The sequence below is a fragment of the Scatophagus argus genome, chromosome 22, assembly GCF_020382885.2.
Source record: "Scatophagus argus isolate fScaArg1 chromosome 22, fScaArg1.pri, whole genome shotgun sequence".
Classification (NCBI taxonomy): Eukaryota; Metazoa; Chordata; class Actinopteri; family Scatophagidae; genus Scatophagus; species Scatophagus argus.
Window position 1 is genome coordinate 14,668,545 of NC_058514.1, and position 22,343 is coordinate 14,690,887.

The 22,343-nt window shown below is 39.5% G+C and overlaps 1 long non-coding RNA gene across 1 annotated transcript; it reads left to right on the top strand.

Moving 5' to 3' along the window:
• The first annotated feature begins 1,997 nt into the window (after window positions 1-1,997).
• LOC124054119 lies at window positions 1,998-7,783 on the top strand. The gene is made up of 3 exons (XR_006842317.1): window positions 1,998-3,354; window positions 7,012-7,138; window positions 7,722-7,783. It is a non-coding gene; the product is annotated as an uncharacterized LOC124054119 (long non-coding RNA).
• Window positions 7,784-22,343: the final 14,560 nt, after the last annotated feature.

Here is a 22,343-nt window from a genome sequence, read left to right on the forward strand (position 1 = left end):
TTTGTTCTCCTGCAGAGCAGCAGATGAATGTCAGGGCCGTGTGGTTCAGCGGGGTCATTTAAATGACCCTGCTTAACTAGCTGCTGCTCTGGCGGCCTCCAGCCTTTCATGCTTTTCGAACGCTGAACCTTTCACCTCCTGTTTCCTGGTCTAAAAGTAGAAGCCGTGTGGAGAATTGGGTTTCACTGCCAGTTGTTGCCGCTCAGAGAAACTGCCAGCGCGTAATGTCAAATGCACGTGTTGGCTCCATCCACCCTCCTGTCTAAAGCTGAGCTAATTCAATTAAACGTGGTGCACATGACGGCATCCTTTATGACACATGAAGGCTTCGCCGCCGCCGGATAGGAACATTGCTGTGTCAGGAGGCAGCTTTTCTCTCTGAATACTGAAGCATGTGCCTTAGAATCACCTGCCCCCACAGTCCTTGAACGCTGCTTTTAACTTCAGGTACTCCAGGAAAAGTAAATACAGTCAAACTGGTGCATTCAGGAAACACAATGACGGCACACTTACCTTTCAGACATTTAGCAGATGTTCTAATATAGAGTGAACTCTGAAGGGGTTTGAAAATGTTGTTCAACACCATTACAAGCAAGAAGTGTTCAAGTGAGACTATGTAACGGCTGCCACTGGGGCCACAAGCGGCAGTTAGTTCATAATGGTAAATAATCATATCATATAATCAGCAAACCAATCGTAAAGCAATCAGTTTCCATCAGCCATCATAAGCTACTAGCCATACACGACCAAGACACATTTCAGAGTTTACTGAGCTGAACAAAACTATATTTGTTTAAATTTCTTATGAATTTAACTTTTGCTTTGCAGGAGGAAGATTGTTTATTTCTTCTTTCCAAAGTTGCACAGTGTCATTTCAGTGTGGTTTAATGGTAATAAGGTTTTTGGCTCTTATGTTGCTGTTCTGGTGCATTCAGCAGCATTATAATTAGTGATAAATGCACCATACTTAACACTTTCTGACAAGGAAATTCATTAACTCAGGTATTAACAAGTCAGCAGAGGCCTGATAAATTTAAAACAATTCTCTAAGACGTTTAATGGGAAGAACCATGTGACTGTGCACAAATCATACAGGCAAACACACAATTTAACTCTTTAATATGAAGAGTCAAGTTTCCAATCATAGATTAATGAGGAGTTCATTTCTGCTCATATTGAAACCGTGCACTATTCTATAGGAAATTCATCAATAAGCTACTGCCTTTAACTTTTTGGAACTTTGAAAACTTTTTAAAAATTATGAGGACATAATGGGGCAGTAATTAAAGTGTAACTAAATCATCCCCTTTCACTTCAACAGAACAAAGGAAGTCATTTTCTGCGGTGTGGTATTGTGTTCAAATAAACCTACAAGAAGGGGAAAGAAGATCAGAGAGGACACGATAAAGTTACAGCCTTTCTAGTTGTTGACATCCCTCCAACATGGCGGTGTCCCTTTGAACTCCCCAGCAGCAGCTGTTCTTCAGACATTACATAAGAAGCCTCTGTATCTCCGTCTTGGCATGTAGGTTGACCGACTACTTATTCCTCACCATCACCGTCTCTGTTTGATCAGGAGGAAGAGGATTGAAGGTGCGTGTGACTCTTTAAGAGCTTTTAATCCACATTTGTCAGGTTTCTCCTCAATCCTCTCAACCTTTGTTTCACCATAGAACTGATTCCCACTGTGACCTGTTGCCATCATACAAAACAGTCTGTTGACTGACAAGTTTGGGTACTGAAGTTGTCTGCACCCAAAATAGTTCTTTGCAAAGGTTATTTACATTGTAGTAAAGAAGACTATTGTGCAATGCTCTTGATTTTAAGGTATTTATTGAATCAGTGCATTATTGGAGCACTAAAGAAAGATAGATAGACTAAAGATAGATACACAGATAGACACTTTATTTATCCTCAGGGGAGAATCAAATGTCATAGCAGCAGTACACTAATGTTGAAAAAACAAATGTCAAATGTCACACAGTTGCTAGCATGAAAGTAAGAGAGCATAGCATTTTAAACGTGGTTACAAATGTGCAAATTGCAGGTGTGAAAAAACTTTGGCGTGGTAGCTCATCAAACCACCAATCTTCTTGTTAGTTGAGGACCCACTGTACTTTATAAGGAGCAGCAGCCCAATAAGCCTGAAACTGCAGCAGTTTCAAATGGATCCGATGGAAGAGCAAACCATATGGACTCGCTCCACAGTCATTTAGCTGCTGAGCTGGACTGACTCACAGCAGATGATCATGAGGAAGCTGTTGTAGACATGTTTCCTTCTCATGTGTCCTCTTCTGCAGACACAAATACATAGTAGGTTGCATTAACTCTTCACTGACTTATTTTTTCCTTTCCTTTATTATCTTGCCAAACAGAAGGCCTTTCTCACGCAGAATCCTTGATTTTCTTGGATATTTCAAGTCTTCATAATAAATTTCTTAAACATTTCTCCCCAGAACTGGATGCAGATCTGATAGCTTTATGGTGAGAAAAAAAAGCCAATCCAGCCCACAAACAGACCATTTGTGTGTAGGCTAAGCCACAATACTGCCTGTCAAACAGTGCATGAAAGTTGTCACGCCTTGTTGATTTTATTGTACTCTATTCATGTGTTTATAAATCCCCTGATACTCACAGTAATCAATAACCTTCCCAGGATCCACTGTATCTGATTAGGCAAAATGACATTATGCAAGCGTGCCTCTGAGTGTTATTGATCTATAACCTGAATATTGCTTGAAGGGTTGAAGAGGATTTTTATCTAACACACTTTCTGGTGATTTCCTTTGTCTGTATAGCGGCCTATTTAGGGTCCTGTGCAAACGCACCATAAGCCAACATTAAGATGGTGCTGAGGCGTCCGGTAGTGTTTGCTAAAGTGTTAGCATTAGACAGTGTGCAGGTAAAACAGCCATCAGTCAGTATTATTTCCTACTTTGTTACCATTCGTGTGCTAACTGAATTTTAAGCATTTCTTTAATAAGAAAGCAGAAAATTTTCCAGTCATGGTAGCCAAGCGCAGGAAAGAATGACAAGGAGGCTGGTCTGACTCGTCAGCCACTGATTGAACACACCTGGGGAGGCCAGGAGTGCTGAGACATGCTCGAACGGGTGAATTGATGTGTTGTTTTGGGCAGCTTGCCAATTAGGAACTTTGCATCATTTTTATCCGAAAGAAAAGAACATAACAGTATTTATAATGAGAGACAAATAAGGCCTATGTAATATTATATATTTATTCAAAAAGGTTGGCTAGTCAGTGCTGTCAGTCAACCGTGATTGCACTCAGGCCTTACACATCTGTGGCTCAGTTAACCATGGAATATGGACTTTGCCAAGCCTTCGCAGCTATCAGTAAGTCAACAAAAAAACACAAACTTGTGTCTGATGTAACATGAACTTTTTTGGAAAAGTTAAACAAACAAAATTGTTTGAAACATTTTAGGCCTACAGAAGATAAAATTGGCCGTCTTTGCTCACTAGACCTGAGCTTTGCTAACCTTTTGTCACACACAAACTACAGTCTATGAACTTCTTTTTAAAATACAGAAAATATTAAATTATTGGTTATCTTTTTAGTGTAGACTATGAGTAGCAAGCAATTATTGTCTATCATGCATCCCTTAAAAATAATAAGTACAGCTTTAACTGAGCATATACAAATGTTTGGATGGAATAGTTATTTGAACCCTCATCTGCACACAGCAGAGTAGGTGGCAATCCCCAGCACCAGATGCTATCCCTATGCTACCTGACCTATGCATCATGTAGTAAACATATACACTTTTCTAATGTGTTATCTTGACTCATGAAACATGGTGTGCTTAAGGCTCATTCATTAGACATACAGTTCATGTCATTATGCAGCATATGATCCAATAAACATGCTGGATGTGCTCAAACAGTAAAAAGATTTATTGTAGTCTAAAGTATATTGTGCAAAAGTGTTGGCATGCTCCATGATATTTATGCATGATTTGTTTTGTATTCTTTTGTACATCTAATTTCAGCCAAGCAATCTGGTGGTCGCTACTTTCCATGAGTTTGATTGGTTGCCATGCCAACCTTTGCAGAAACCAGTGAGTTAATGGTCTGATTTGTGCTAGTTTTGTTCCTATATTTGTTCATTCAGTTATAAAAAACTTTTCAGACAGCACACAAGTGCTGTTAGCCGCTGTATAAAAGCCATAATCATCTTGAGAATGTTCATTACTGAAGATTACAGGGACTCAGCTGCCAGCCTTATCAAGCCACACCACCGTCATATCCATAATCACAGGTCACTCCGAGATGTGGATGTAGAAACCCCTCGCATCGCTTCGTTATTCAAAGACAAAGATACACAAAGGAAGGCCCATTATTCTGGGACATCTGGCGTCAGTCCGACTGCACGGGCTTCGTCAGAGGGTGAAACAGCTCATCAGTACAGAGAATGGAGAGCAGATTGTTCACACACACGCTGTTTTGTTTTCTCCGAACTGTGTAGGCGTGAGATAGATAGGTGTAAGATTGCTTTATGGCGCCAGAGTCAGATCCTACTTGTTTGTGACTTTGTGTGGCTATTTGATAAAGTATGGAAACCAGTGATTTTTTTTTTTTTTAAATTGTTTCAGCATCCTTCAGTAGAGGATTATGGAAAATCCAGAATGAATAATCTCATACTTCAGAACTTCTTCCTCACTATTTAGCATTAATAAACCATTATACTTTATGTAATTAGCCATTAGCAGGCTGTGCACTGTGCTATAGGGAAATAAAAATCCAGAAATACTTAGCCATCTGCTCAATAGTACATAAACTGTGCATTTTACACTTTCTATGTAAATGATCCAAATGGTAAGAAAAACTGTAAATGAGGCAAGGCAAGCTGGCTTTTTGAAAAAAACTATTTCAGCTTGTCATTTTGCCCATTCACTGCATGTGTATTTGCGTGGGTGCAGATTGGAGTTTCAGTTATACGAACGTCTTGGAGGCAAAACTGCCCTGCTGTACAAGGTCATCATTCACCAACTCTGTGATTCATAGATGCATGGTGACTTGTTTTAGGTTTAGTTCTGTTACATTCACTTGGGTGTGCATTAGAAATAATCACAGTGTTTCTGGTTAAGTGTCATGAGCAGTGCGAAAAAACGATGAAATGAATTTCATTTCATTTGTACAAAATAAGTCAGTAAACATGTTGTAATTCCTGCATGGAGTAACTGTTTTTACTTTAACAAAAATGAAAACTGATCAACTGTATCAGCACAGTAGACTAAATAAAAAACAGAAATGCTTGTCAACCAGGTCATTAATAACACGCATTGGAGGGCAGCAATACACCACTGCAGCGTCTATTTGGCATTAATTATACATGATTTCAAGCCCTAACATAATAACGAGCAAGTTATATTAAAATTCACTCCTTGTAGAGTTGTCATTAAGCAGAATAATTAGCTATAGAGACCAAAACATTTTAACACAGGGTCTTACGCTTGATTGGCTTTTGGATCCAGCCTCAAGTGACCACGTGAGGAACTGCAGCTTTTCCATCTTGGTTTCATTTTTTGGTCCACGAGGTTGTCACTTGGTCCGTTCACTAACATATTTTGCATTTCATCTTTATAACGTGATTAGCGTTGTGTTTTCAGCTTGTTCCACTGCCCATGAATAGCTAAAATATGTGCATACGTGACATAGATGAGCAGCACTGATGGTTATGCTTGTGTGATCTTGAAATTCATCTCAAACATTCTTATTTTTCAACACTTTGTAAATAACCATACTAGACTTTACTCATTTTGTATTATTAACCAGCACGCTGAACACAGTCAAGATGTAACATGACTGATCATCCCATGAATAAAAAAAGTCAATGACATTTACTGTTTTTGTATTTTGATCAAAATTTCTTCTTAGCTGTTTGACCCTGCCAGTTGGTGAACAATCCTCACATTAAACAATGAGGTTAGATTTATGATTCAACAGCAGCAGTGTGTGTGGGCGTAATATAAAATACAGTTTTCTCTGTGTGTGTGTGTGTGCATGAGACAGAGCACCTGTGTGGCATCTGGAGTGTTTGTGAATTGTAGATTTGGCCCTCCCACATCTCAGTACCCTTTGACCCTCTCTCTCTGCCTGCTGGCTTCAGTCCTAGTCCACCTCCTTCTCTCCACACACACACACACACACACACACACACACTGTGACACAGTGGCACCTATTGCCAAACCACCTGGCAGAGCCAATACTGGTCAGGTTTCTCGGCTGAGCCACTCTCTGTGATAAAAGCAAGAAGTTGGTGATAAGAGCAGAAATGTCACCTTGGTCTCCACTGCATGTGGAAACTCCATAAAATCCTGTCTGAGAGCTCACACACAGAGCAGTGCTGACTGTAAAACTGCTTTATGAGAATACATTTTATGACTGACCTCTCATTGGAAGTTATATGGACGTAAGTGGTATGAGCTGACAGTCGTTTTCACACCGAACTCCATAATTTGGGATCAACCAGAAAGTCTTTTTTTTTGTCTAATTAGACACTTAAACAATGAATTACATTTTCTGAAATCAGCCTCAGTGTCTTCACTTCTGTAGTCAAGATTTCACAGTTTCTTGCTACCTAAAATGACCATTAGCCCCTCTTACTGCTACATCTCCCAAGGTTTGGGAAAGTAATGTAATTGTGAATTAATTCAAACTAACTGCATGTCATTCCACATTCATTTGAAAAAATGACAGCCCTGGGATTGGTTAATTTAGCATGACCTTGGGTAAACTTAGCCCCTTTAATTTTGGAAAGCTTTGACTCACATCCCCAGTTATCATAATACAACTGAAATTTATTTCATTTATTTCCATGCTGTGTGTGTGGTTGTGTGTGAGAGAGAGAATGATTGAGAGACAGAGACTAATTTTCCAATGTGGAGAACGTGAGGCTGTCCAGGAATGATGTGTCCAAGTCCATGTCTGTCGTGTCTGTCTAGGTCTTCATTCTGTACTGCTATGCTACACTGTATTTTGTGTTCACAGATTCTCCATGTGGGTGTTGTATATTGGATAACGATGATGTGAAGATGTTGAAAGAGATCTCCGCTGACACCGTCTTGCTTGCATTAAAAGGTTTATTACAAAGCAGCCCAGCATAAATTACATGCATGTGAGTGGATTCATGCCAATAGAAGCACACTCTCGATTCATCTCTAGCCCTCTGCTTTTATAGATTGGTTGTTTACAAGAAAAAGGGAATATTCATCTAGACAATGACCCTTCCAAAACACAAAGAGAAGGGGAAGAGAGACCACCTTCCTATATCACACATACCTTTGAAACTTGGGACCCCTATCTAAACATGGACCTGGGGCATATTTACTAAAGGGCCTCAGAAAAACATCATTCTAGCCTCCAAAATCCAAGAAAACATCAATCATACTAATTTCCAGATACTACACGGGTCCCTTGTAGGAACTCTAGAATACATTAACATTTCCCTCTCAGAGTTTGAGTTTGTGTACGGAAACACTTTTTATACATTTATCAACATTACATTTCAGAGCATGCATAAATTCTCCCAGTTCCAACAAACTTTTTTATATTTTTTAAGTAAATAAATAAAAATAAATTAGGAATATTGACAAACTGCTGGCTCTGAGCTGTGAGGTATGAAATTACCTTAAATGTTTTGAACAAATGACGTTGTTGTGTTTTAATGACACTGGAAATCTTTGTTTCTGTCTCCTCAGAGGACGACCCCAGTGTGCATCCAATTGGTAGCCAGTCTGTGACAGAGGTTCTGTCTGGCTCAGAAAGAGAAAAAGAAGCAGGTATTTTGTGCAAGGTGCAGTATGTATGAATAGCGGATTAATCACCATATGTGAAATATTAGTGTTTCTTAAGATCAGTTTCCTCCCAGATCCTCCCAATGTACCTAAATTAATGTGTTCTCTCTTTTGTTTTCGTTCAGAAATTTGATAAAAGTGACTGGAGCTGTCCAAGAAAATGTGAATGACCACAGCACTTTTAATAGTTGTTAACAGTCAACCATGTTCATATTTAACTCTGACCTCTCCACTTAAATACTGTAAATAGCATGCTGACCACAAACACAATGTAACACGATTGATCATCACATGAATAAAAGAAGTCACGAAAGGATGAAAGGATGAAAGAAACCACTAAGAGGTAATGAATTCACAGTTAATAAAATTGAAGAAGGGGTAGGAAATCTGTTGATCAGTGTAGATGAAGCTTTCTACTTTTTACCACACTGCTCAAGCTTTCGTTCCAAACCATTAAAAAGCCTCTTGCCAAGTTAATAAGAGGGTTTTTTTTTTTCATGAGAGAAGCTTTTCAGACCTTCTCTAAAGCAAAAGTGCAATTTCACTAAGAACGTGGCTCGCAGGAGTTACACTAGGACTGAATTTTTGGCAGATCTGAAAAAGTGTTTACTGCAGTCACTACAGCCAGTTTGAATAGACTATCTTTACACAGTAAATATTAGGAGAAAATCATATTAGTAACATTGAAGCTCCTCTAAATCACACACACACACACACAAATCAATGCAGCAAATAAAAGGGATTTATACAACTTATTTTCTGGCTCCTTTGCTTCAACAAAGGGGAGCACCCTGACATGGACATGGTGTGATGTGATTTCAGCCTCAGACACTCTGGGTTCTCTGCTCAGCTCAGCCACCTTCTGCCATGCTCTGCACAGCCCCACACATCCACTCATCCACTTTGCTCTGCTCACCCCCACTTCACAATCGCATCCTTTCTGCCCTGCAGTAATATTCAACTTTTATCTTATTCCAGTGTCCTTGCTCTCTGTGACACGCACTCGGGTTCACTGGCTCAGCTCCAGGTAACAAATATGAAATATGAATTCTAGATTGATGATTTATTAAGTCTTTGAAGTCTGAATATGTTCTCTTGGACAAAATCATGTCAGGGATACGACTGTGCATACTGGCTTACCAGTTTTGCGTGTGTCATTAATGATACTGGCTGCACCTGTGCTTTTTCTGCTGTGATTAGTCAAAATACCCTGTTACAAGCCTTCTACTGTGAGTGGGCAGAGAATCATAGGATAGTTTAAGGGTTAAAGCTTCCATCTGCTTTAATATATTATAATCATCTTTGAAAAACAATAGGAAAAAATAACAAATGTCTTGGCAAGCTGTCTTGCTGGCTTTATATTGCTAGCATTCACTCAAAGTAAACATCAGCAACTTGAAGTGAACGCCTTTAAGATGTTTTCACAGAGGTTAGGTCATCCATTTTCAGCAGAGGGTTTTAGAGTAATGAACGCTGACTTTTATTTCAAAGGTGTTAATGTTTGAATGTTTGTGTTGTTTCAGTGCCAGCAGCATCTGAGTTCTCTGTTCAGTCTCCTGTTTTTATCTGGCAGAATATGAATATGGCAGTTTAAATGACCAACAGAAGGGTAAGTAGAGCAACACAACACCTCGCCTCTGAAACATTTGTCATGTTTTGCATTAGCAGAAAGCATCAAGCAGTGGTAGATCTGGGTTGGTGTTTCGTTTGGTTGGTTTATATTCTTTTTTATTTTCACCATTTGAGCAGACTCTTTTGTTATCCTACAAATTCCAATACTGCTGTAACATCCACTGTAACTCTCCACTGTAAGGCCTACATGGCTAGTCATTTTTGGGGAGATATGAATTTTAGATTGATGATTTATTAAGTCTGAAGAGCTGTTGCCTGTATAGTTTTATCAGTGAGCATGGTTGCTAAGTGAAAATTGATCGACCAAAAGATTATGTCTGAAACAACAAAAATGGCTGTACTTAAAGGTAGCATCATATATATGATAGCTTTGGTTAGCCTGATGTTAAAGTCATTTTGAACATCATTTAGCCTTAGCCTCATTAGATGCATTTCTGGTAGCATTTAGCAGTGTAACTAGATAGATAAAGGTGTTGTTAATTAATATGGTAACAATACGTGAAAGAGAAAATGTAATTCTCCTTTGAAACAAATACAATTCACATGCAGTTTAATTTCCTAGCTATATGCCTATGCTTGTAGGCACTGAGCATGTGTTAGTGTACTGTGGAGTATTTTACTTTGCAAACTGACAGAATGGATGTTACTTTGTCTATATTTACAAAGACAAGAGATTCTGCGATGAGCAGTCATGTGACATGCAGTGAAACACACACAGGAGCAGTGGGCTGCATCAAGCACCCGGGGAGCAAATTTGGGGGGGGGGGGGTTAAGTGCCTTGCTCAAGGGCACATCAGCCGGCTAATTGGAGGGGGGCCTTTTTCACATTAATCACTCCACCACACCCAGATTTTTCCTGCCCGTCCGGTGGAGGAATCGAACCGGTGACCCTCCGATCACAAGCCAGTTCTCCAACCTGTAGGCCACGGCTGCCCAAAACTAAACTAGGTATCCTCCAGTAACAGTCCCTGTACCTGTAACAGAAAATTAAAATAAATGAAAGTAATTAAGTAAAAATGGTTCCTCGTATATTCTGCAGCCAAGCCAGCATGTCCAGTGTACATCAATGCTCATGTGATATTATTATATTTAAAGCATTAGTTTGACATTTTGTGAAATACACTGCTATCTGGAGAACAGTTAGATTAGAAGATTGATACTTCTCTCATATCTCAGAAATGTAAGGCTACTGCCAGCAACTGGTTAGCTTAAATAACGGAACTGCTAACCTGGTTAAGGAAACCCACCTTTAAAGCTAACTAGTTATCTCTTTATAGTATCTCACCATGTCGTGGTGAGTTATGTGTCAGACTATTTGTTAACTAACCAGCTATGGAAGCGCTGGTAAGTGTACATTTGGACAGGGCCAGGCTAACTCACTTTTTCAGTCATTGTCCTCAGCTGTAAGCCTGCTGGCTGCCTTATATTTAGTGGGCATACATGACAGGGCAAATGTATTTCCCACAGTGTCAAACCATTACCCTCACGGGGGGCAATCTAATACACCAGTATAAACCTTTTGTGTCAGTTCTAAGCTTAGCCATGAAAGCCTTTGTAACAGAACAGTAGAGAACTCCCACTTTCATGCATCTATCCTCCCACTGCAGGCAGCAGGGTTTTTTTTAAGGACACAGTAAAATCTAAGCTTACAGTGCAGCAATGTGTTAGTATATTTAATTAACCTGAGTTAAAACTGCAAGGAAAGCAAAGATTTATTTTTTTCAAATAAATATTTCTTCACAGAAACGGAAAAGAAAGAAAGTTCAGCATTACTGCAGCAAGCATGAAGGCAAAAGTGAATTTCATATGTGCACGAATGCTATGTTGTTAGCATCAGCAAAAAGTAATGAGCAGCTAATTCAAATGATCGAAAAACATTATTCTAATAATAAGCTACTGGCTAACAAAGCTGAAACTACTAATTCCCTTCGGCTTCACAGAGAGTTGCTGAGCTGCAGCTAGGTGTTACAAGGTTTTCTACCATTCATAAAAGCCGCTAATGACAGGAGAGTCGCATCAGCGGCTCACAAGCTACACGTTTGTTATGCAGCCACACAAGTCTATTTAGGGCATCTTCAGAGGAATTTGATCATCAATAATGAATGGCTTGCCCCTGTTTCATAGCGGACTGGTTTAATCTTGATCACACGTTCACAGTAAGAGCAGCCTGAGAGCTAATTTACCAAAGACAGACTGTAGCATATATACTGAAACGGTGCCCAGAGCATACACAAATGACTGTTCTCTGTGGAGCTTTATTTACGAATGTGTGAAGATATGATGTAACTGTCAGTTGTCCCATTTTTCAGAATGAGCGTCTTAATTGTACACTCTTCTCTGATGTGATCGCAGAAATAAACAGTTGAGGCACTAACTGAAGCCTGAAGACTCTCTCATTAAAGTAAATCATATCCAGTATGATTATGTTCAGATATTTCCAAAACCAAAAGTGGAGTTTGAGATTAGAAGATAGACGGATAGATAGATACATACTATATTCATTGCCAAGGGAAATTCACAGAAAATCATCAAGGAGCATTGATGCACATAGTTTTGATGTCACTCCCTCAGGATTAAAGAGTAAAAGCTTCATTCTAGAGCTGCTATCTTCTCATCAGCTGTGATCACTTGGGTTGAGTATGATTGTGCTCCTGAGGGGTCTTAATATGGCTCAAGAGGCCAGTTGCAGAGCGGCTTGAACCGGCATGGCAGGTTTATTTCCTTCAATTGAACGTCCTCTGTGTGCGCAGTGTGCCTCCTGCTGACTGATCGTTTCCCTCTGTCTCCTTCTATGGCTTTGTTTGCAAGTGATCAGATCAGTTGTTTGTCCAGACATCACCAGCCTCTCTGCTTTGGTTGCTGAGGACCTTGCGTAGGCGTCCATAACCATGTTTATTGGTGATGTGGCTTTCAAAAGCAGAACCTTGAGAGACGGCGATCCATCATCTCACCCTCCAAACAACTGTGCTGTCAAGTTGTGGTGCAGAACTCCTCCATTGCACCAGACAAACCGTCACCCTGGACTTGAGGTTATCATTGTTGTCATGTTGTGAATGTGGAAAAAGACGCTTTGAAATTCAGTTTCATTCAGACTGAGAAATATCTGTAGAGTAAGAGTTATGTGTGTGAGATAGTAAAAGCTTCATTCTAGAGCTGCTATCTTCTCATCAACTGTGATCACTTGGGTTGAGTATGATTGATAAACCTATCATACTGATGGTACAGTGGTGTGAATGTGGAGCTTGTAGTTTTTGAACAATTATTAGAGATCAAAATTCAGCTGTAATTATTCTTTCACACTATGCTTGTAAATGACCTTCCGTCCATTCACACATATCTACATTTAGGTGTAAATGTGAGTAAAATACTCTCACTGTCAAGCTGTGGAGCAGCTAGACAACAAAATTCCCTATAAAGATCCTTAAAGCCAAGTCAAGCACTGCATACTGGGTTAATAAATCTCTGTAGTTTCCTCACTAAGATTGATACCTTTTACATTTTCATTGTTTTTGTTTTGTCATTTGATACATTATTCTTATATGAATATTATATATATATATATATATATAGTGATCATAATGCAAAACTTTATATGAACATATAGAAGGATTACATTGCAGCTGGTGACTTTGCTGAGTAACTTTTTATCAGTATAACATGTTTTAAAATTAAAGATGACTTTATAGACCTTATGAGTAGTTGAATATTTCTCATTGATATGCATACAGAAAAGACTTCGGAGCAAGTGATAAATAATACACAGAGAGCGTGCATGCCGACTGCGCTGCAAAATACATCATAGTGTGTCTCATTCTCCCAAATGTTTCACATTTTGTGGGACAAATGCCATTACCACTTAGAGTCATTACTGTCTCAAAAGGTTATGGCATATGAAAAAAACAGCACGAGGCCAGAAACTTTGAGATTTATTCAAGGATGTCACTGTAAACTGGGGTTTTTCAGTAATTTTTGCTGAGGAACTGAATTTATATCAGCATGAAAGTGTTTTTGTTGAAGAACTTTTGTTGGAGGGATGACTATCTAAATAACTGCCTCACTCTGGCTGAGGGTAGATAAATTGGTATTTTACATGGATTCATTCCTGCATGCATTCAAAAATGTCAGTTGGGAAGGTTTCTAACTAAGTATTGTCCCAAGTGTCAGCAGTGATAAGTGATGTTTGAATTCTCTAAATGCTTAGGAAGGGAACATATTTGTTTCTTTTCCTCCCACCTTTACCACCAGCCAGTCAGCACAATCCGTTATGAAACATTACTGGATACTGCAGTCCCACAGTTCATTGCTCGTACAATATTTTGAGAATGATGCACTAATGGCATATGGGTACTTGGTAAGAGTACTTCTCATTGCTCAGAATGATTTCTGAATCACATTTTTTTCATGGCACTTTCTATTAAAAGCCAAGGGAAAGGGCATAATTATTAAAACTATTTAGATTTTCAGCCCACGTAAGACTCAAAAGAACCCTTTTCCTCTTTTGTTAAGAGAAGTTGTGGTTCTGTTGGTGCTTTACCTTTGCGACTCTAACCCAACTAATTCACGTCATCGTTTTATCTAACTAAATATCCATCCTATATTCATTCAATAAATCCATATTTGCTGGCCTTAAGTTTTTCAACTGCCATGACAAAACTCCGAGATCGACAATTGTTTGTTATAGTTCAGAAGACAGTCCGACCTCACTCTGTTGGCTTAACCCAACAGAAACCAACAAATAAGAAAATCTATTCTATTCTAATCAGATTTTTTATTACCATTCTTCACACAGATTAACACTCGTTCAATCTAAGGTCAGTTTGTCTTTAGCAGTTATGAGGATCACAGTCTCATGTGAATGAAGAGGGCGTTTCCTGTAGCCTCACTAACCGGAAAAGAGGACAAAACTCACAATAAATACACAAAATTAGGCTGCAGAAATAAAATAACTTTGGAGAAGGTTAATTTTTTAATTTTTTTTTCTCCGCAATAATTTTGGAAGCTAAGCAGCCTCCAGCCGTGTAATAACGCCACCTATTCTTGGTGCGAACTACTTGTTGTGTAACATTGAAATCTAGACTGCATGGTGCAGCTTTAAGTTGCTTTCGGTTTTTCTCTGCCACTGTATTCATCCCTGTTTTACAGTCACTGCCAATGTTCTGCACAGGTGGCTTTCATTTTCGCTGTCATCCTTCCTTTTCATCACGCTGGACAGAAAGCTTCAGCTCATCATCCAACCGTTCAGTGCAATTAAAGACTTAATGACACACTCTAGTTCAGCCTGTCTCTGCCTACTGCGCAATTTATTGCTATAACTAACCAATTAGCTTAGTGCAGAGTTACAGGGAAAGCAGGCAAAATCAAACTATTGAGGGTTTACTGAGCTGACTCCTCTTGAGCTCCAACTTAATTTACAGTGGCAGCTGCCCTCAACTGTGACAATCGCAATATTTAAATTCACACAGTCACTCTCTGTTTCACTCTCAAATCCCACTCAACAATCAAATTTATAAATGTGATAGTATCGTTCCTGCAACAAGAAATGCTTTTACCTGTATGTGAGACAGAATATTAAGAGGCAGGGAATGAGGGATGAGCAATGAGGAGAGCTGAAGAGAGGAAGGAAAATACTGGAGGGGCGGAGGGACAGGGTAACAAAAGAGAGGAAGTGATGAAGCATCTTGGATTACAGGGTGACATTGAAAGAAGCCGCTCTGTCCCCTTTTATTTCACCCCTCTCTCCTGCCATTCACTCACACCTTGTTTTTCTCCTCCCTCATCTCCCCGCCCCCCTCGTGAGGATCCCCCGGCTGCCCGGTGGCCCTGTACGAGTGCCTGTCAGTGCTCAGCGTGTGTTTTTCCCAAGACGTGCCTGAATGAGATCATTGCCCTTCACTGCAACGCTGCTCGGCAGAATACAAGGGGATGAAGAGTGAGGAGGGGTGAGGAAAGAGAAGGAGGTGAAATGAACATGAGCAGAGAGCTGACAGTGGGTGAAGAGAGGGGAGGAAAGTAGAAGACAGGAGAGGAAATGAAAGGAGACGAGAGACAAGGAGAGGGGAGGAAATGAAAAATAGGAGAGAGGAAAAACGGGGTAAGAGGAGAAATTAATGGTTGACAGGGGGGATAAGAGAGGAGAGAAGCGGATATAAAGGGAGAAGAAGAGAGGGATGGGATACAGAAGAAAATGAGGGGTGGGAATAGGGTGGGAAAATGAGAGGAGGCAAAATGAGGAGAGGAAAGGAGGAAATGAAGGTAAGAAGGAAATGAAAAATAAAAGGAGGAAAGAGAAAAGAAAAGGAAACAATAAAAGAGAAGAAAAGAGGACATAAGGAGGATAAGGATAAGGAGGGGAGGGAAAAGGAAGGAATAAGGGGTAAGTCAAAGGAAATTAGAGGTCAGGAAAAGAAATGAGGGTGCAAAGAGTGGAAGAGTGGAATGGATGAAAATGAAGACAGGCATACTTCTGGGAAGCAATGAAAGTGGAGGAAGGGAAGAATACAGAGTAAAGGCAGGTACAAGGTTAAAGGACAAAAAAGGAAATGAGAAAAAGGAAATAAAAAGGGAGAGGAGATGTGAAGAGCGGTGTAAACACTGAGAGAAGGTGAAAGAGGAAGAACATATTAAAACCAAGCAAAAATAATTACACAGAAGTAGCCACTGTGGCAAAATATGTTTAAAACAGAAGAGAAAATAGAACACAGCTTCCCATTTAACCTCTTGTACACTTTATGAGTTTTAGAAGTTCAGGGAAAGATGAGATCCAGTGACTTTCATCATGTGGCCTTTGTTGTCTTATTTACATCACCACACACCAACACACACCCACATACCCACCCACACACACACACATATGTATGTATGTAACTTAAGACCAGCCACAGCCTAACTTGGACTTTTCTTGCTGTTTATAGTGCTATACTAGACAGGCCCTTCCACAGATGGTGGGCTAAACACAGCGTCATACATTTGATATGTGAAGGGCCACTGGCCAGACCATATATTAATGTATCACATAAGTTACATGACGTGCAACGTTAGTAAACTCATTTTTGCTGTTTTGTTTTCCTAGTGGTTTTTATGCCTAATCCTAACTGAACTGCAGCCGTTTTACAACTTTAATAACAGACCCAGTCCCATAATGTATTACAATATGCAAAATATTTGTCCACTAGCTTTATTTTGGAATTCTATCGTTAACTTGACAGCATGTTAAAAAGTGAGTAAGTGAGAGTGTGTGGTTTCCTCTGTCATGTGTTTGTTTGACCTCTCGCTTTTTATTATATGTCACCTGATACCTATTACGGTATATTGTACCTGATACATTCGCACCTAAAACGACATGAGAAAATCTTCAAGATTCAATTTTAAATGTCAGCATAGCAGAGAATGACAATGCAAAGACACAGAAAGCAACAAAGACTTTCTGATAACATACAAAATAATTGAAGACACTGGCTTATTATTCATCGCCATTCGGTGAGACCATGCTCGAGGGAGAGCAAAAATGGTAGAATGCAGAAGGCTGAAACAGTGTAAACACAATATGCAATTAAACTTTCTCCTGAGCACAGACAAATTTTGATTTAAGATCAAGAACTGGAGTGTAATTCACATGTGCCAATCAAACATTTTTCACTTTTAGTTTAAGCATGAAGACACAATTCTAAGTTCCTTAACCAGGACTACACACATCAAATATTATATATATATAAAATAATTATGGCTAAGATGATCTAAGATCAAAGATATTTCAAATACTGAAATGTGTCATCACTTGTGGTGTCTTTGCTTACTTAAATGTTGGGTAATAAAAATAGTTTTCTAGCAATGACGACGTTGAAGATGTTTACAATCAGAACCTTGGTCTTGTTTTCATAGTTTTGACTTTCACTGTACTCACCAGCGTAATAGCTGCATGTGTTATTAATTTTTTTATTGCTTTCACAACATCTGTTAGACATACACAACAAGACGCTAAAGCCACATAGATATGTGATCATATATATTGTGTGGACAGACACTTAAATGTGTCCCCTTTTCTTCTTCCTTCCCCCGGTGTATGTGTTCACATAATTACAGTTGGCCAGAGTTGAACCAGGAAGTGGCTCTGTAAACTGAGGTTGATGTTTCACAGAAGTTTGGGTAATCATTTTACTGTTTACCTTTCAAATAAGCCTGATTAACTTTTTTCTTTTACAACCCATCACAGTGTATTTCAGCTCATGCTGTGCTGTCTGTCTTCTCTTTACTCCTGTCATCAGATCTCAGCAAATAAGTTAAGTGAATACAGGGTTACTATTACCAATAGGAATGTTGCAAATATTAGCTAACTTTATAATAAGCTGGAATTTCCCTTCAGCGATGGGAAAATCATGATCAGAAGGGAAGCTGTAACAGGTCAGACAGATAGTGATTTTTGGCCAAAAAAAACCTGTTCTCAAGCAAGGTTGGGGAAAGATTCACCACTTTGTAAAACATGGACACCACAGACAGAAATCAAAAGGCAAAATCTTTTCCTATACCTCCCAAAATAGTTTTGTTACCTAAACTAAACTGTGACCATTTCACAACATTAAGTACGTGTTCAAAACAGGAAACAGGAATAAAGACCCGAAGGCAAACCTCACATGTGCATCATACAAACATGCTAAAGTGTACACTATATAGGCAAAAGTATTGGGACCCTTAACCATTACATCAACAGGGACTTTAATGACATTGCATTCTCAATACACAGACAGCTTTGCAGCCATAACAGCTTTCACTCTTCTGGGAAGGCTTTCCACAAGATTCTAGAGTGTTTCAGTGGGAATCTTTGCTCATTAATGCAGTAGAGCATTTGTGAGGTCAGGCACTGATGTTAGATGAAAAGGCCTGGCTCACAGTCTCTGTTTCAGTTCACCCAAAAGGCGTTCAAAGGGGTTGAGCATTGAGATTTCCTTTCACTGGACGTAAAGAACCAAGACGAGCAGCCTCATACTTGAATTCAGTAATAACGAGGAGTGTCTAAATACTTGAAGTGCCGAGGGGCATGACAAAGCATCAGTATTAGATAGGGATTAGATTAGATAGGGAATGAGAACTGGCTGTAAATACAGAGTGCTAACAAACAAACACAACCATATGGTATAGAGTGTCGGTAGTTAATTTAAGACTTAAAAGCAAATAAGGGCTGACAGTAGAGACAGATAACAATCAAAGATAAAATACTGACCAACAAACTCATCTGCACTGTTACGTGTGACATTCATATTTAACCTAAGTCTTTGAGCTTGGAGGTAGTATTCAGTAGCAGGCTGCAGTCTACTAAACTACCACACTGCCAAGCTGAAAACACACAACCAAGATCAACATTACATGCCAGATATCAGATGTAACGGCAAACAATAAAGAGCGAAATCTACTTCCCTGACCTTGTGTGTCTTTGGCAATGAAAGACTTTCATTGTTCCCAAATGATCACAAGAGAAGCGGTGCCATTGTTGAGTGCAACAATAAACTCCGCACTTCAAACATGAACTTCTTCCTTGATTAAACTTTTGTATCAGAACCGCATGACCCTTAAGTCAATCTGATCCCCTCTAGAATAGAAGGAAAAAAATTAAGCTTTGGTGTGTTCTCTATGCTTACTGGGCACAATCAAATGGTGTGGGTAAAAAAATCTTTTTTCATACACAGGTAGAACGATACATAAACATCATTAGCTTGAGAGTGAGTTTACATCAGTGTTATATCTAGTATCCCTGCATGATACATTGCCGTGAGTTGGGGATTTCTACTGCTCAGAGTAAACACCAGAAAGCGGCACGTTAAAATGGTCTTTGTGAAACTGGCAGTACTTGTGGCTTGGTGATGTTGGAACTACTCACAGCGGCTTAGTGAAGTACTGTAGCTAGCCAGCAAGTGCCTAAACATTTCGCCTCACATGAATTCCTTTAAGATTTGAGTCACACAGGGCGGCAACAGTTTTTTTGGAAAACTTGCCCAACACTTACACCACACACAGATGTATGTCACTTCTAGCTGGCATTTGAAAAGCAGGCTTAAATCTTATTTTGCTGTTGAGTAGATGGAATATTTTGTTTTTCAGGTGATTAGAAGACTGTGGAAATACCATATGAACAGCAGTAGGTGACCTTCTGGGTTTTTGAAAGATCAGCAAACAGTGTGGAACCCAAATGTAATGCATGAGACTAGCCAGGAACATAGTAACTTGAAAGTCAGTCACTTTCTTTCTGTGTTTTCTGTAGTTCCTTTTTCTACCTGGGTTCTACTTCTGTCATTCAGTTGAGAGTTACTGAAGAGGTCGGGGAAAGGTGTTCAAGCTAACTCAGTTGCTAACTGAATGAAAAGTCAGTACTGTGTTAGACGTAGTTGTACCACTGACTCCAGTCTCATGACGATCTAAAACCAAGCCTCTTTAACGGAGTACATTACCTCCGAGAGAGGACCATTACAACACTGGACGGGGCGACACAGCTGAATCACCATGATTCCTCAGTTTTGGAGTTCTCTGTTCCCTTAAAGCTCAGTACTAACATTTGGTCAACAGCTGGAATTACAGTGTCAGAGTTCATCAGAGCTGAATTTGGTGAAAAACATTTGCACAAATTTACTTTGCCTCCCATCACAGAAGTCATAGATCACAACAAAATTAAATCCTTTGGAATGACATGCTGCTTTGAACTACTAGTGTGACTGGGCCTTCATAATGAACCCCTTTAAAAAGCTTAGAATGTCAGAAGATCATGCACATCTATCTCAACTCTCCTTTGATTTGTTAAAGTCAGAGCATTGTAATATTTTTTACATTTGAAAGATTACATGAATTGAGTATTGTGTTGTACTCAACAGACATTTATTCATATGTAAATGTCAGAGATAATTGCTGTCATATTTTTCTCATAATGGAGGCAAAGAAAAAACAAAGATGGAGGTCGGGAACAAATGGAAACTCTGTCCTGGGGCTGGTTTCTTTCTCCACATTGGTTAGCAGGCACACTGCAATGGCAACAGAAGGCATTTCATTTTCAATACACACACAAAACCTAACACACCCGTATCATTGGCCTACCTGTGTGCAGCTAAAAGCCACAGCCTTACTCCTGTTACATCAGCCTGGGTGCTGACTCACCGCTTGTCGTGGCTCATTCACATTCCTGGAGACAGAACAATGTTTGTGTCTATCCCGAGGATACACAAAACACAGAGGAACCTCCTGCCGGGAAAGGCATTAATGAAGTTGTAATTGGAGAGGATGGAGTGGAAAATGTCAGGTCTGTTGTTGCCTTTCAAGGACAAAAGGTTGTGTATTCATACAGATTTGGCAAATGTCAGGTCAGCTAGTGCAGCACAGCCTAAAGGACACATCACCACATGATCTGTCTGTGTCTGGCTCTGTCTAATACATGTTTCATAAACTGAACGAGGTCAGACACCGCAGAGCAGGCAGGAGGAACATGAATAAATTAAACTGGTTTAGTAATCAAAACAGTATTTTTTGTATGTACCATACTCTAAACTTGGTAATACTCCTCATTAGCATTTAGATACAATATTGAACTCCGCACTCTGAGGTCACCTAAGCTTACATTCCTATCTGATTCTATTACTTGTGGACGTTAATGTGGTCATAAATAGTTAATGCAATTTCCTTTACAAATGCCCCTGTTGATATCCTTCTCATTAAATTCCACCATGGACAGGTACATGCTTGTGACACTAATGATGAGCCCAGGCCTTTCGCCACAACACTGCTCGCTAAAATCCATTATCTGTAACTGCTTAACACACCCTGTAGGGTGACACATTAAAACAGGCAACTGTTCATGCTCACATTCACACCTATGGGGAATTTAGAGTCTTATATGAATCTAAAGCGAAAAAAGAAAATATGAAAAGAAACATTACTGTCTTCAGTGAAAAGTTGTGCATACTAAAAGCATTATACAAAAACTACAAATCTCTCTGCAGACACCGAGACAACACATACATGACAAAAAGCACCATAAATTTCCTGTCTGCTCTGGAATCATAGGACCCAGTGCAGTCCATCCAAATTAAAACCAATTCTTGCAATTGTGACTTGTTTTTTTACATACCCACAATTTTCCCCACAGAAAACAATCAAACTGGCGCAATGTTTGACAATTTTACTCCATTTTCCTCATAAGAATGATCCAGTTCAAAACCACTTTTTTAATCCAACGTCAGCATCAAGCTGCAGCCTTCACAGACACAAACTTTCTTGAAACTAGAGGAGAAGAATTTTGCTTCCCTAGAAGACCTCTCAGGAACCACATGCCCACAGGCTGTGTTTCGCTGCAAGCAGGTTTGTAGAGCTTATTGGCAGAGATTCACAGTATGGTAGGAAACACTAAGGTTACCCGGTAAACTTTTTACATATAATGATGCAGGTCTGATTTATTGATTTTTTTGTTTATGTTTTGAAAATCAAGTTATTACAATGTGCACAAAAAGGTTGATGATATCTGGATACATTAGCTGTCAGGAGTCTCTACGGCCTCTTAAACAGTGACATGAGTAGTTACACTACACTGTATGCACACATGCAGCAACTTACGAGACTGACATGGCTCCAGATTGCAGCCTGCTGAGTCCATGTGGCTAGCTGGCTTTGGTTATCTCACAGTCAACTGAGCAGTCTCATCTGTGAGGGAGACAGACTGAAAACAAAACTGGCGTTTGGATGGACCGTGTATGGTCACTGTCCTCACTTTGATGAATAGAAAAGTCCAAACAGACATCTGCACAACATGACATTAGTTCATTACAATACAACTGAGGACACAAATACCTTTAAAAAAAAAAAAAAAAAAAAAAATAGCTGAAATTAAGAAGTTAAGAAATCAGTTGTATACAGGACAGTCAACAT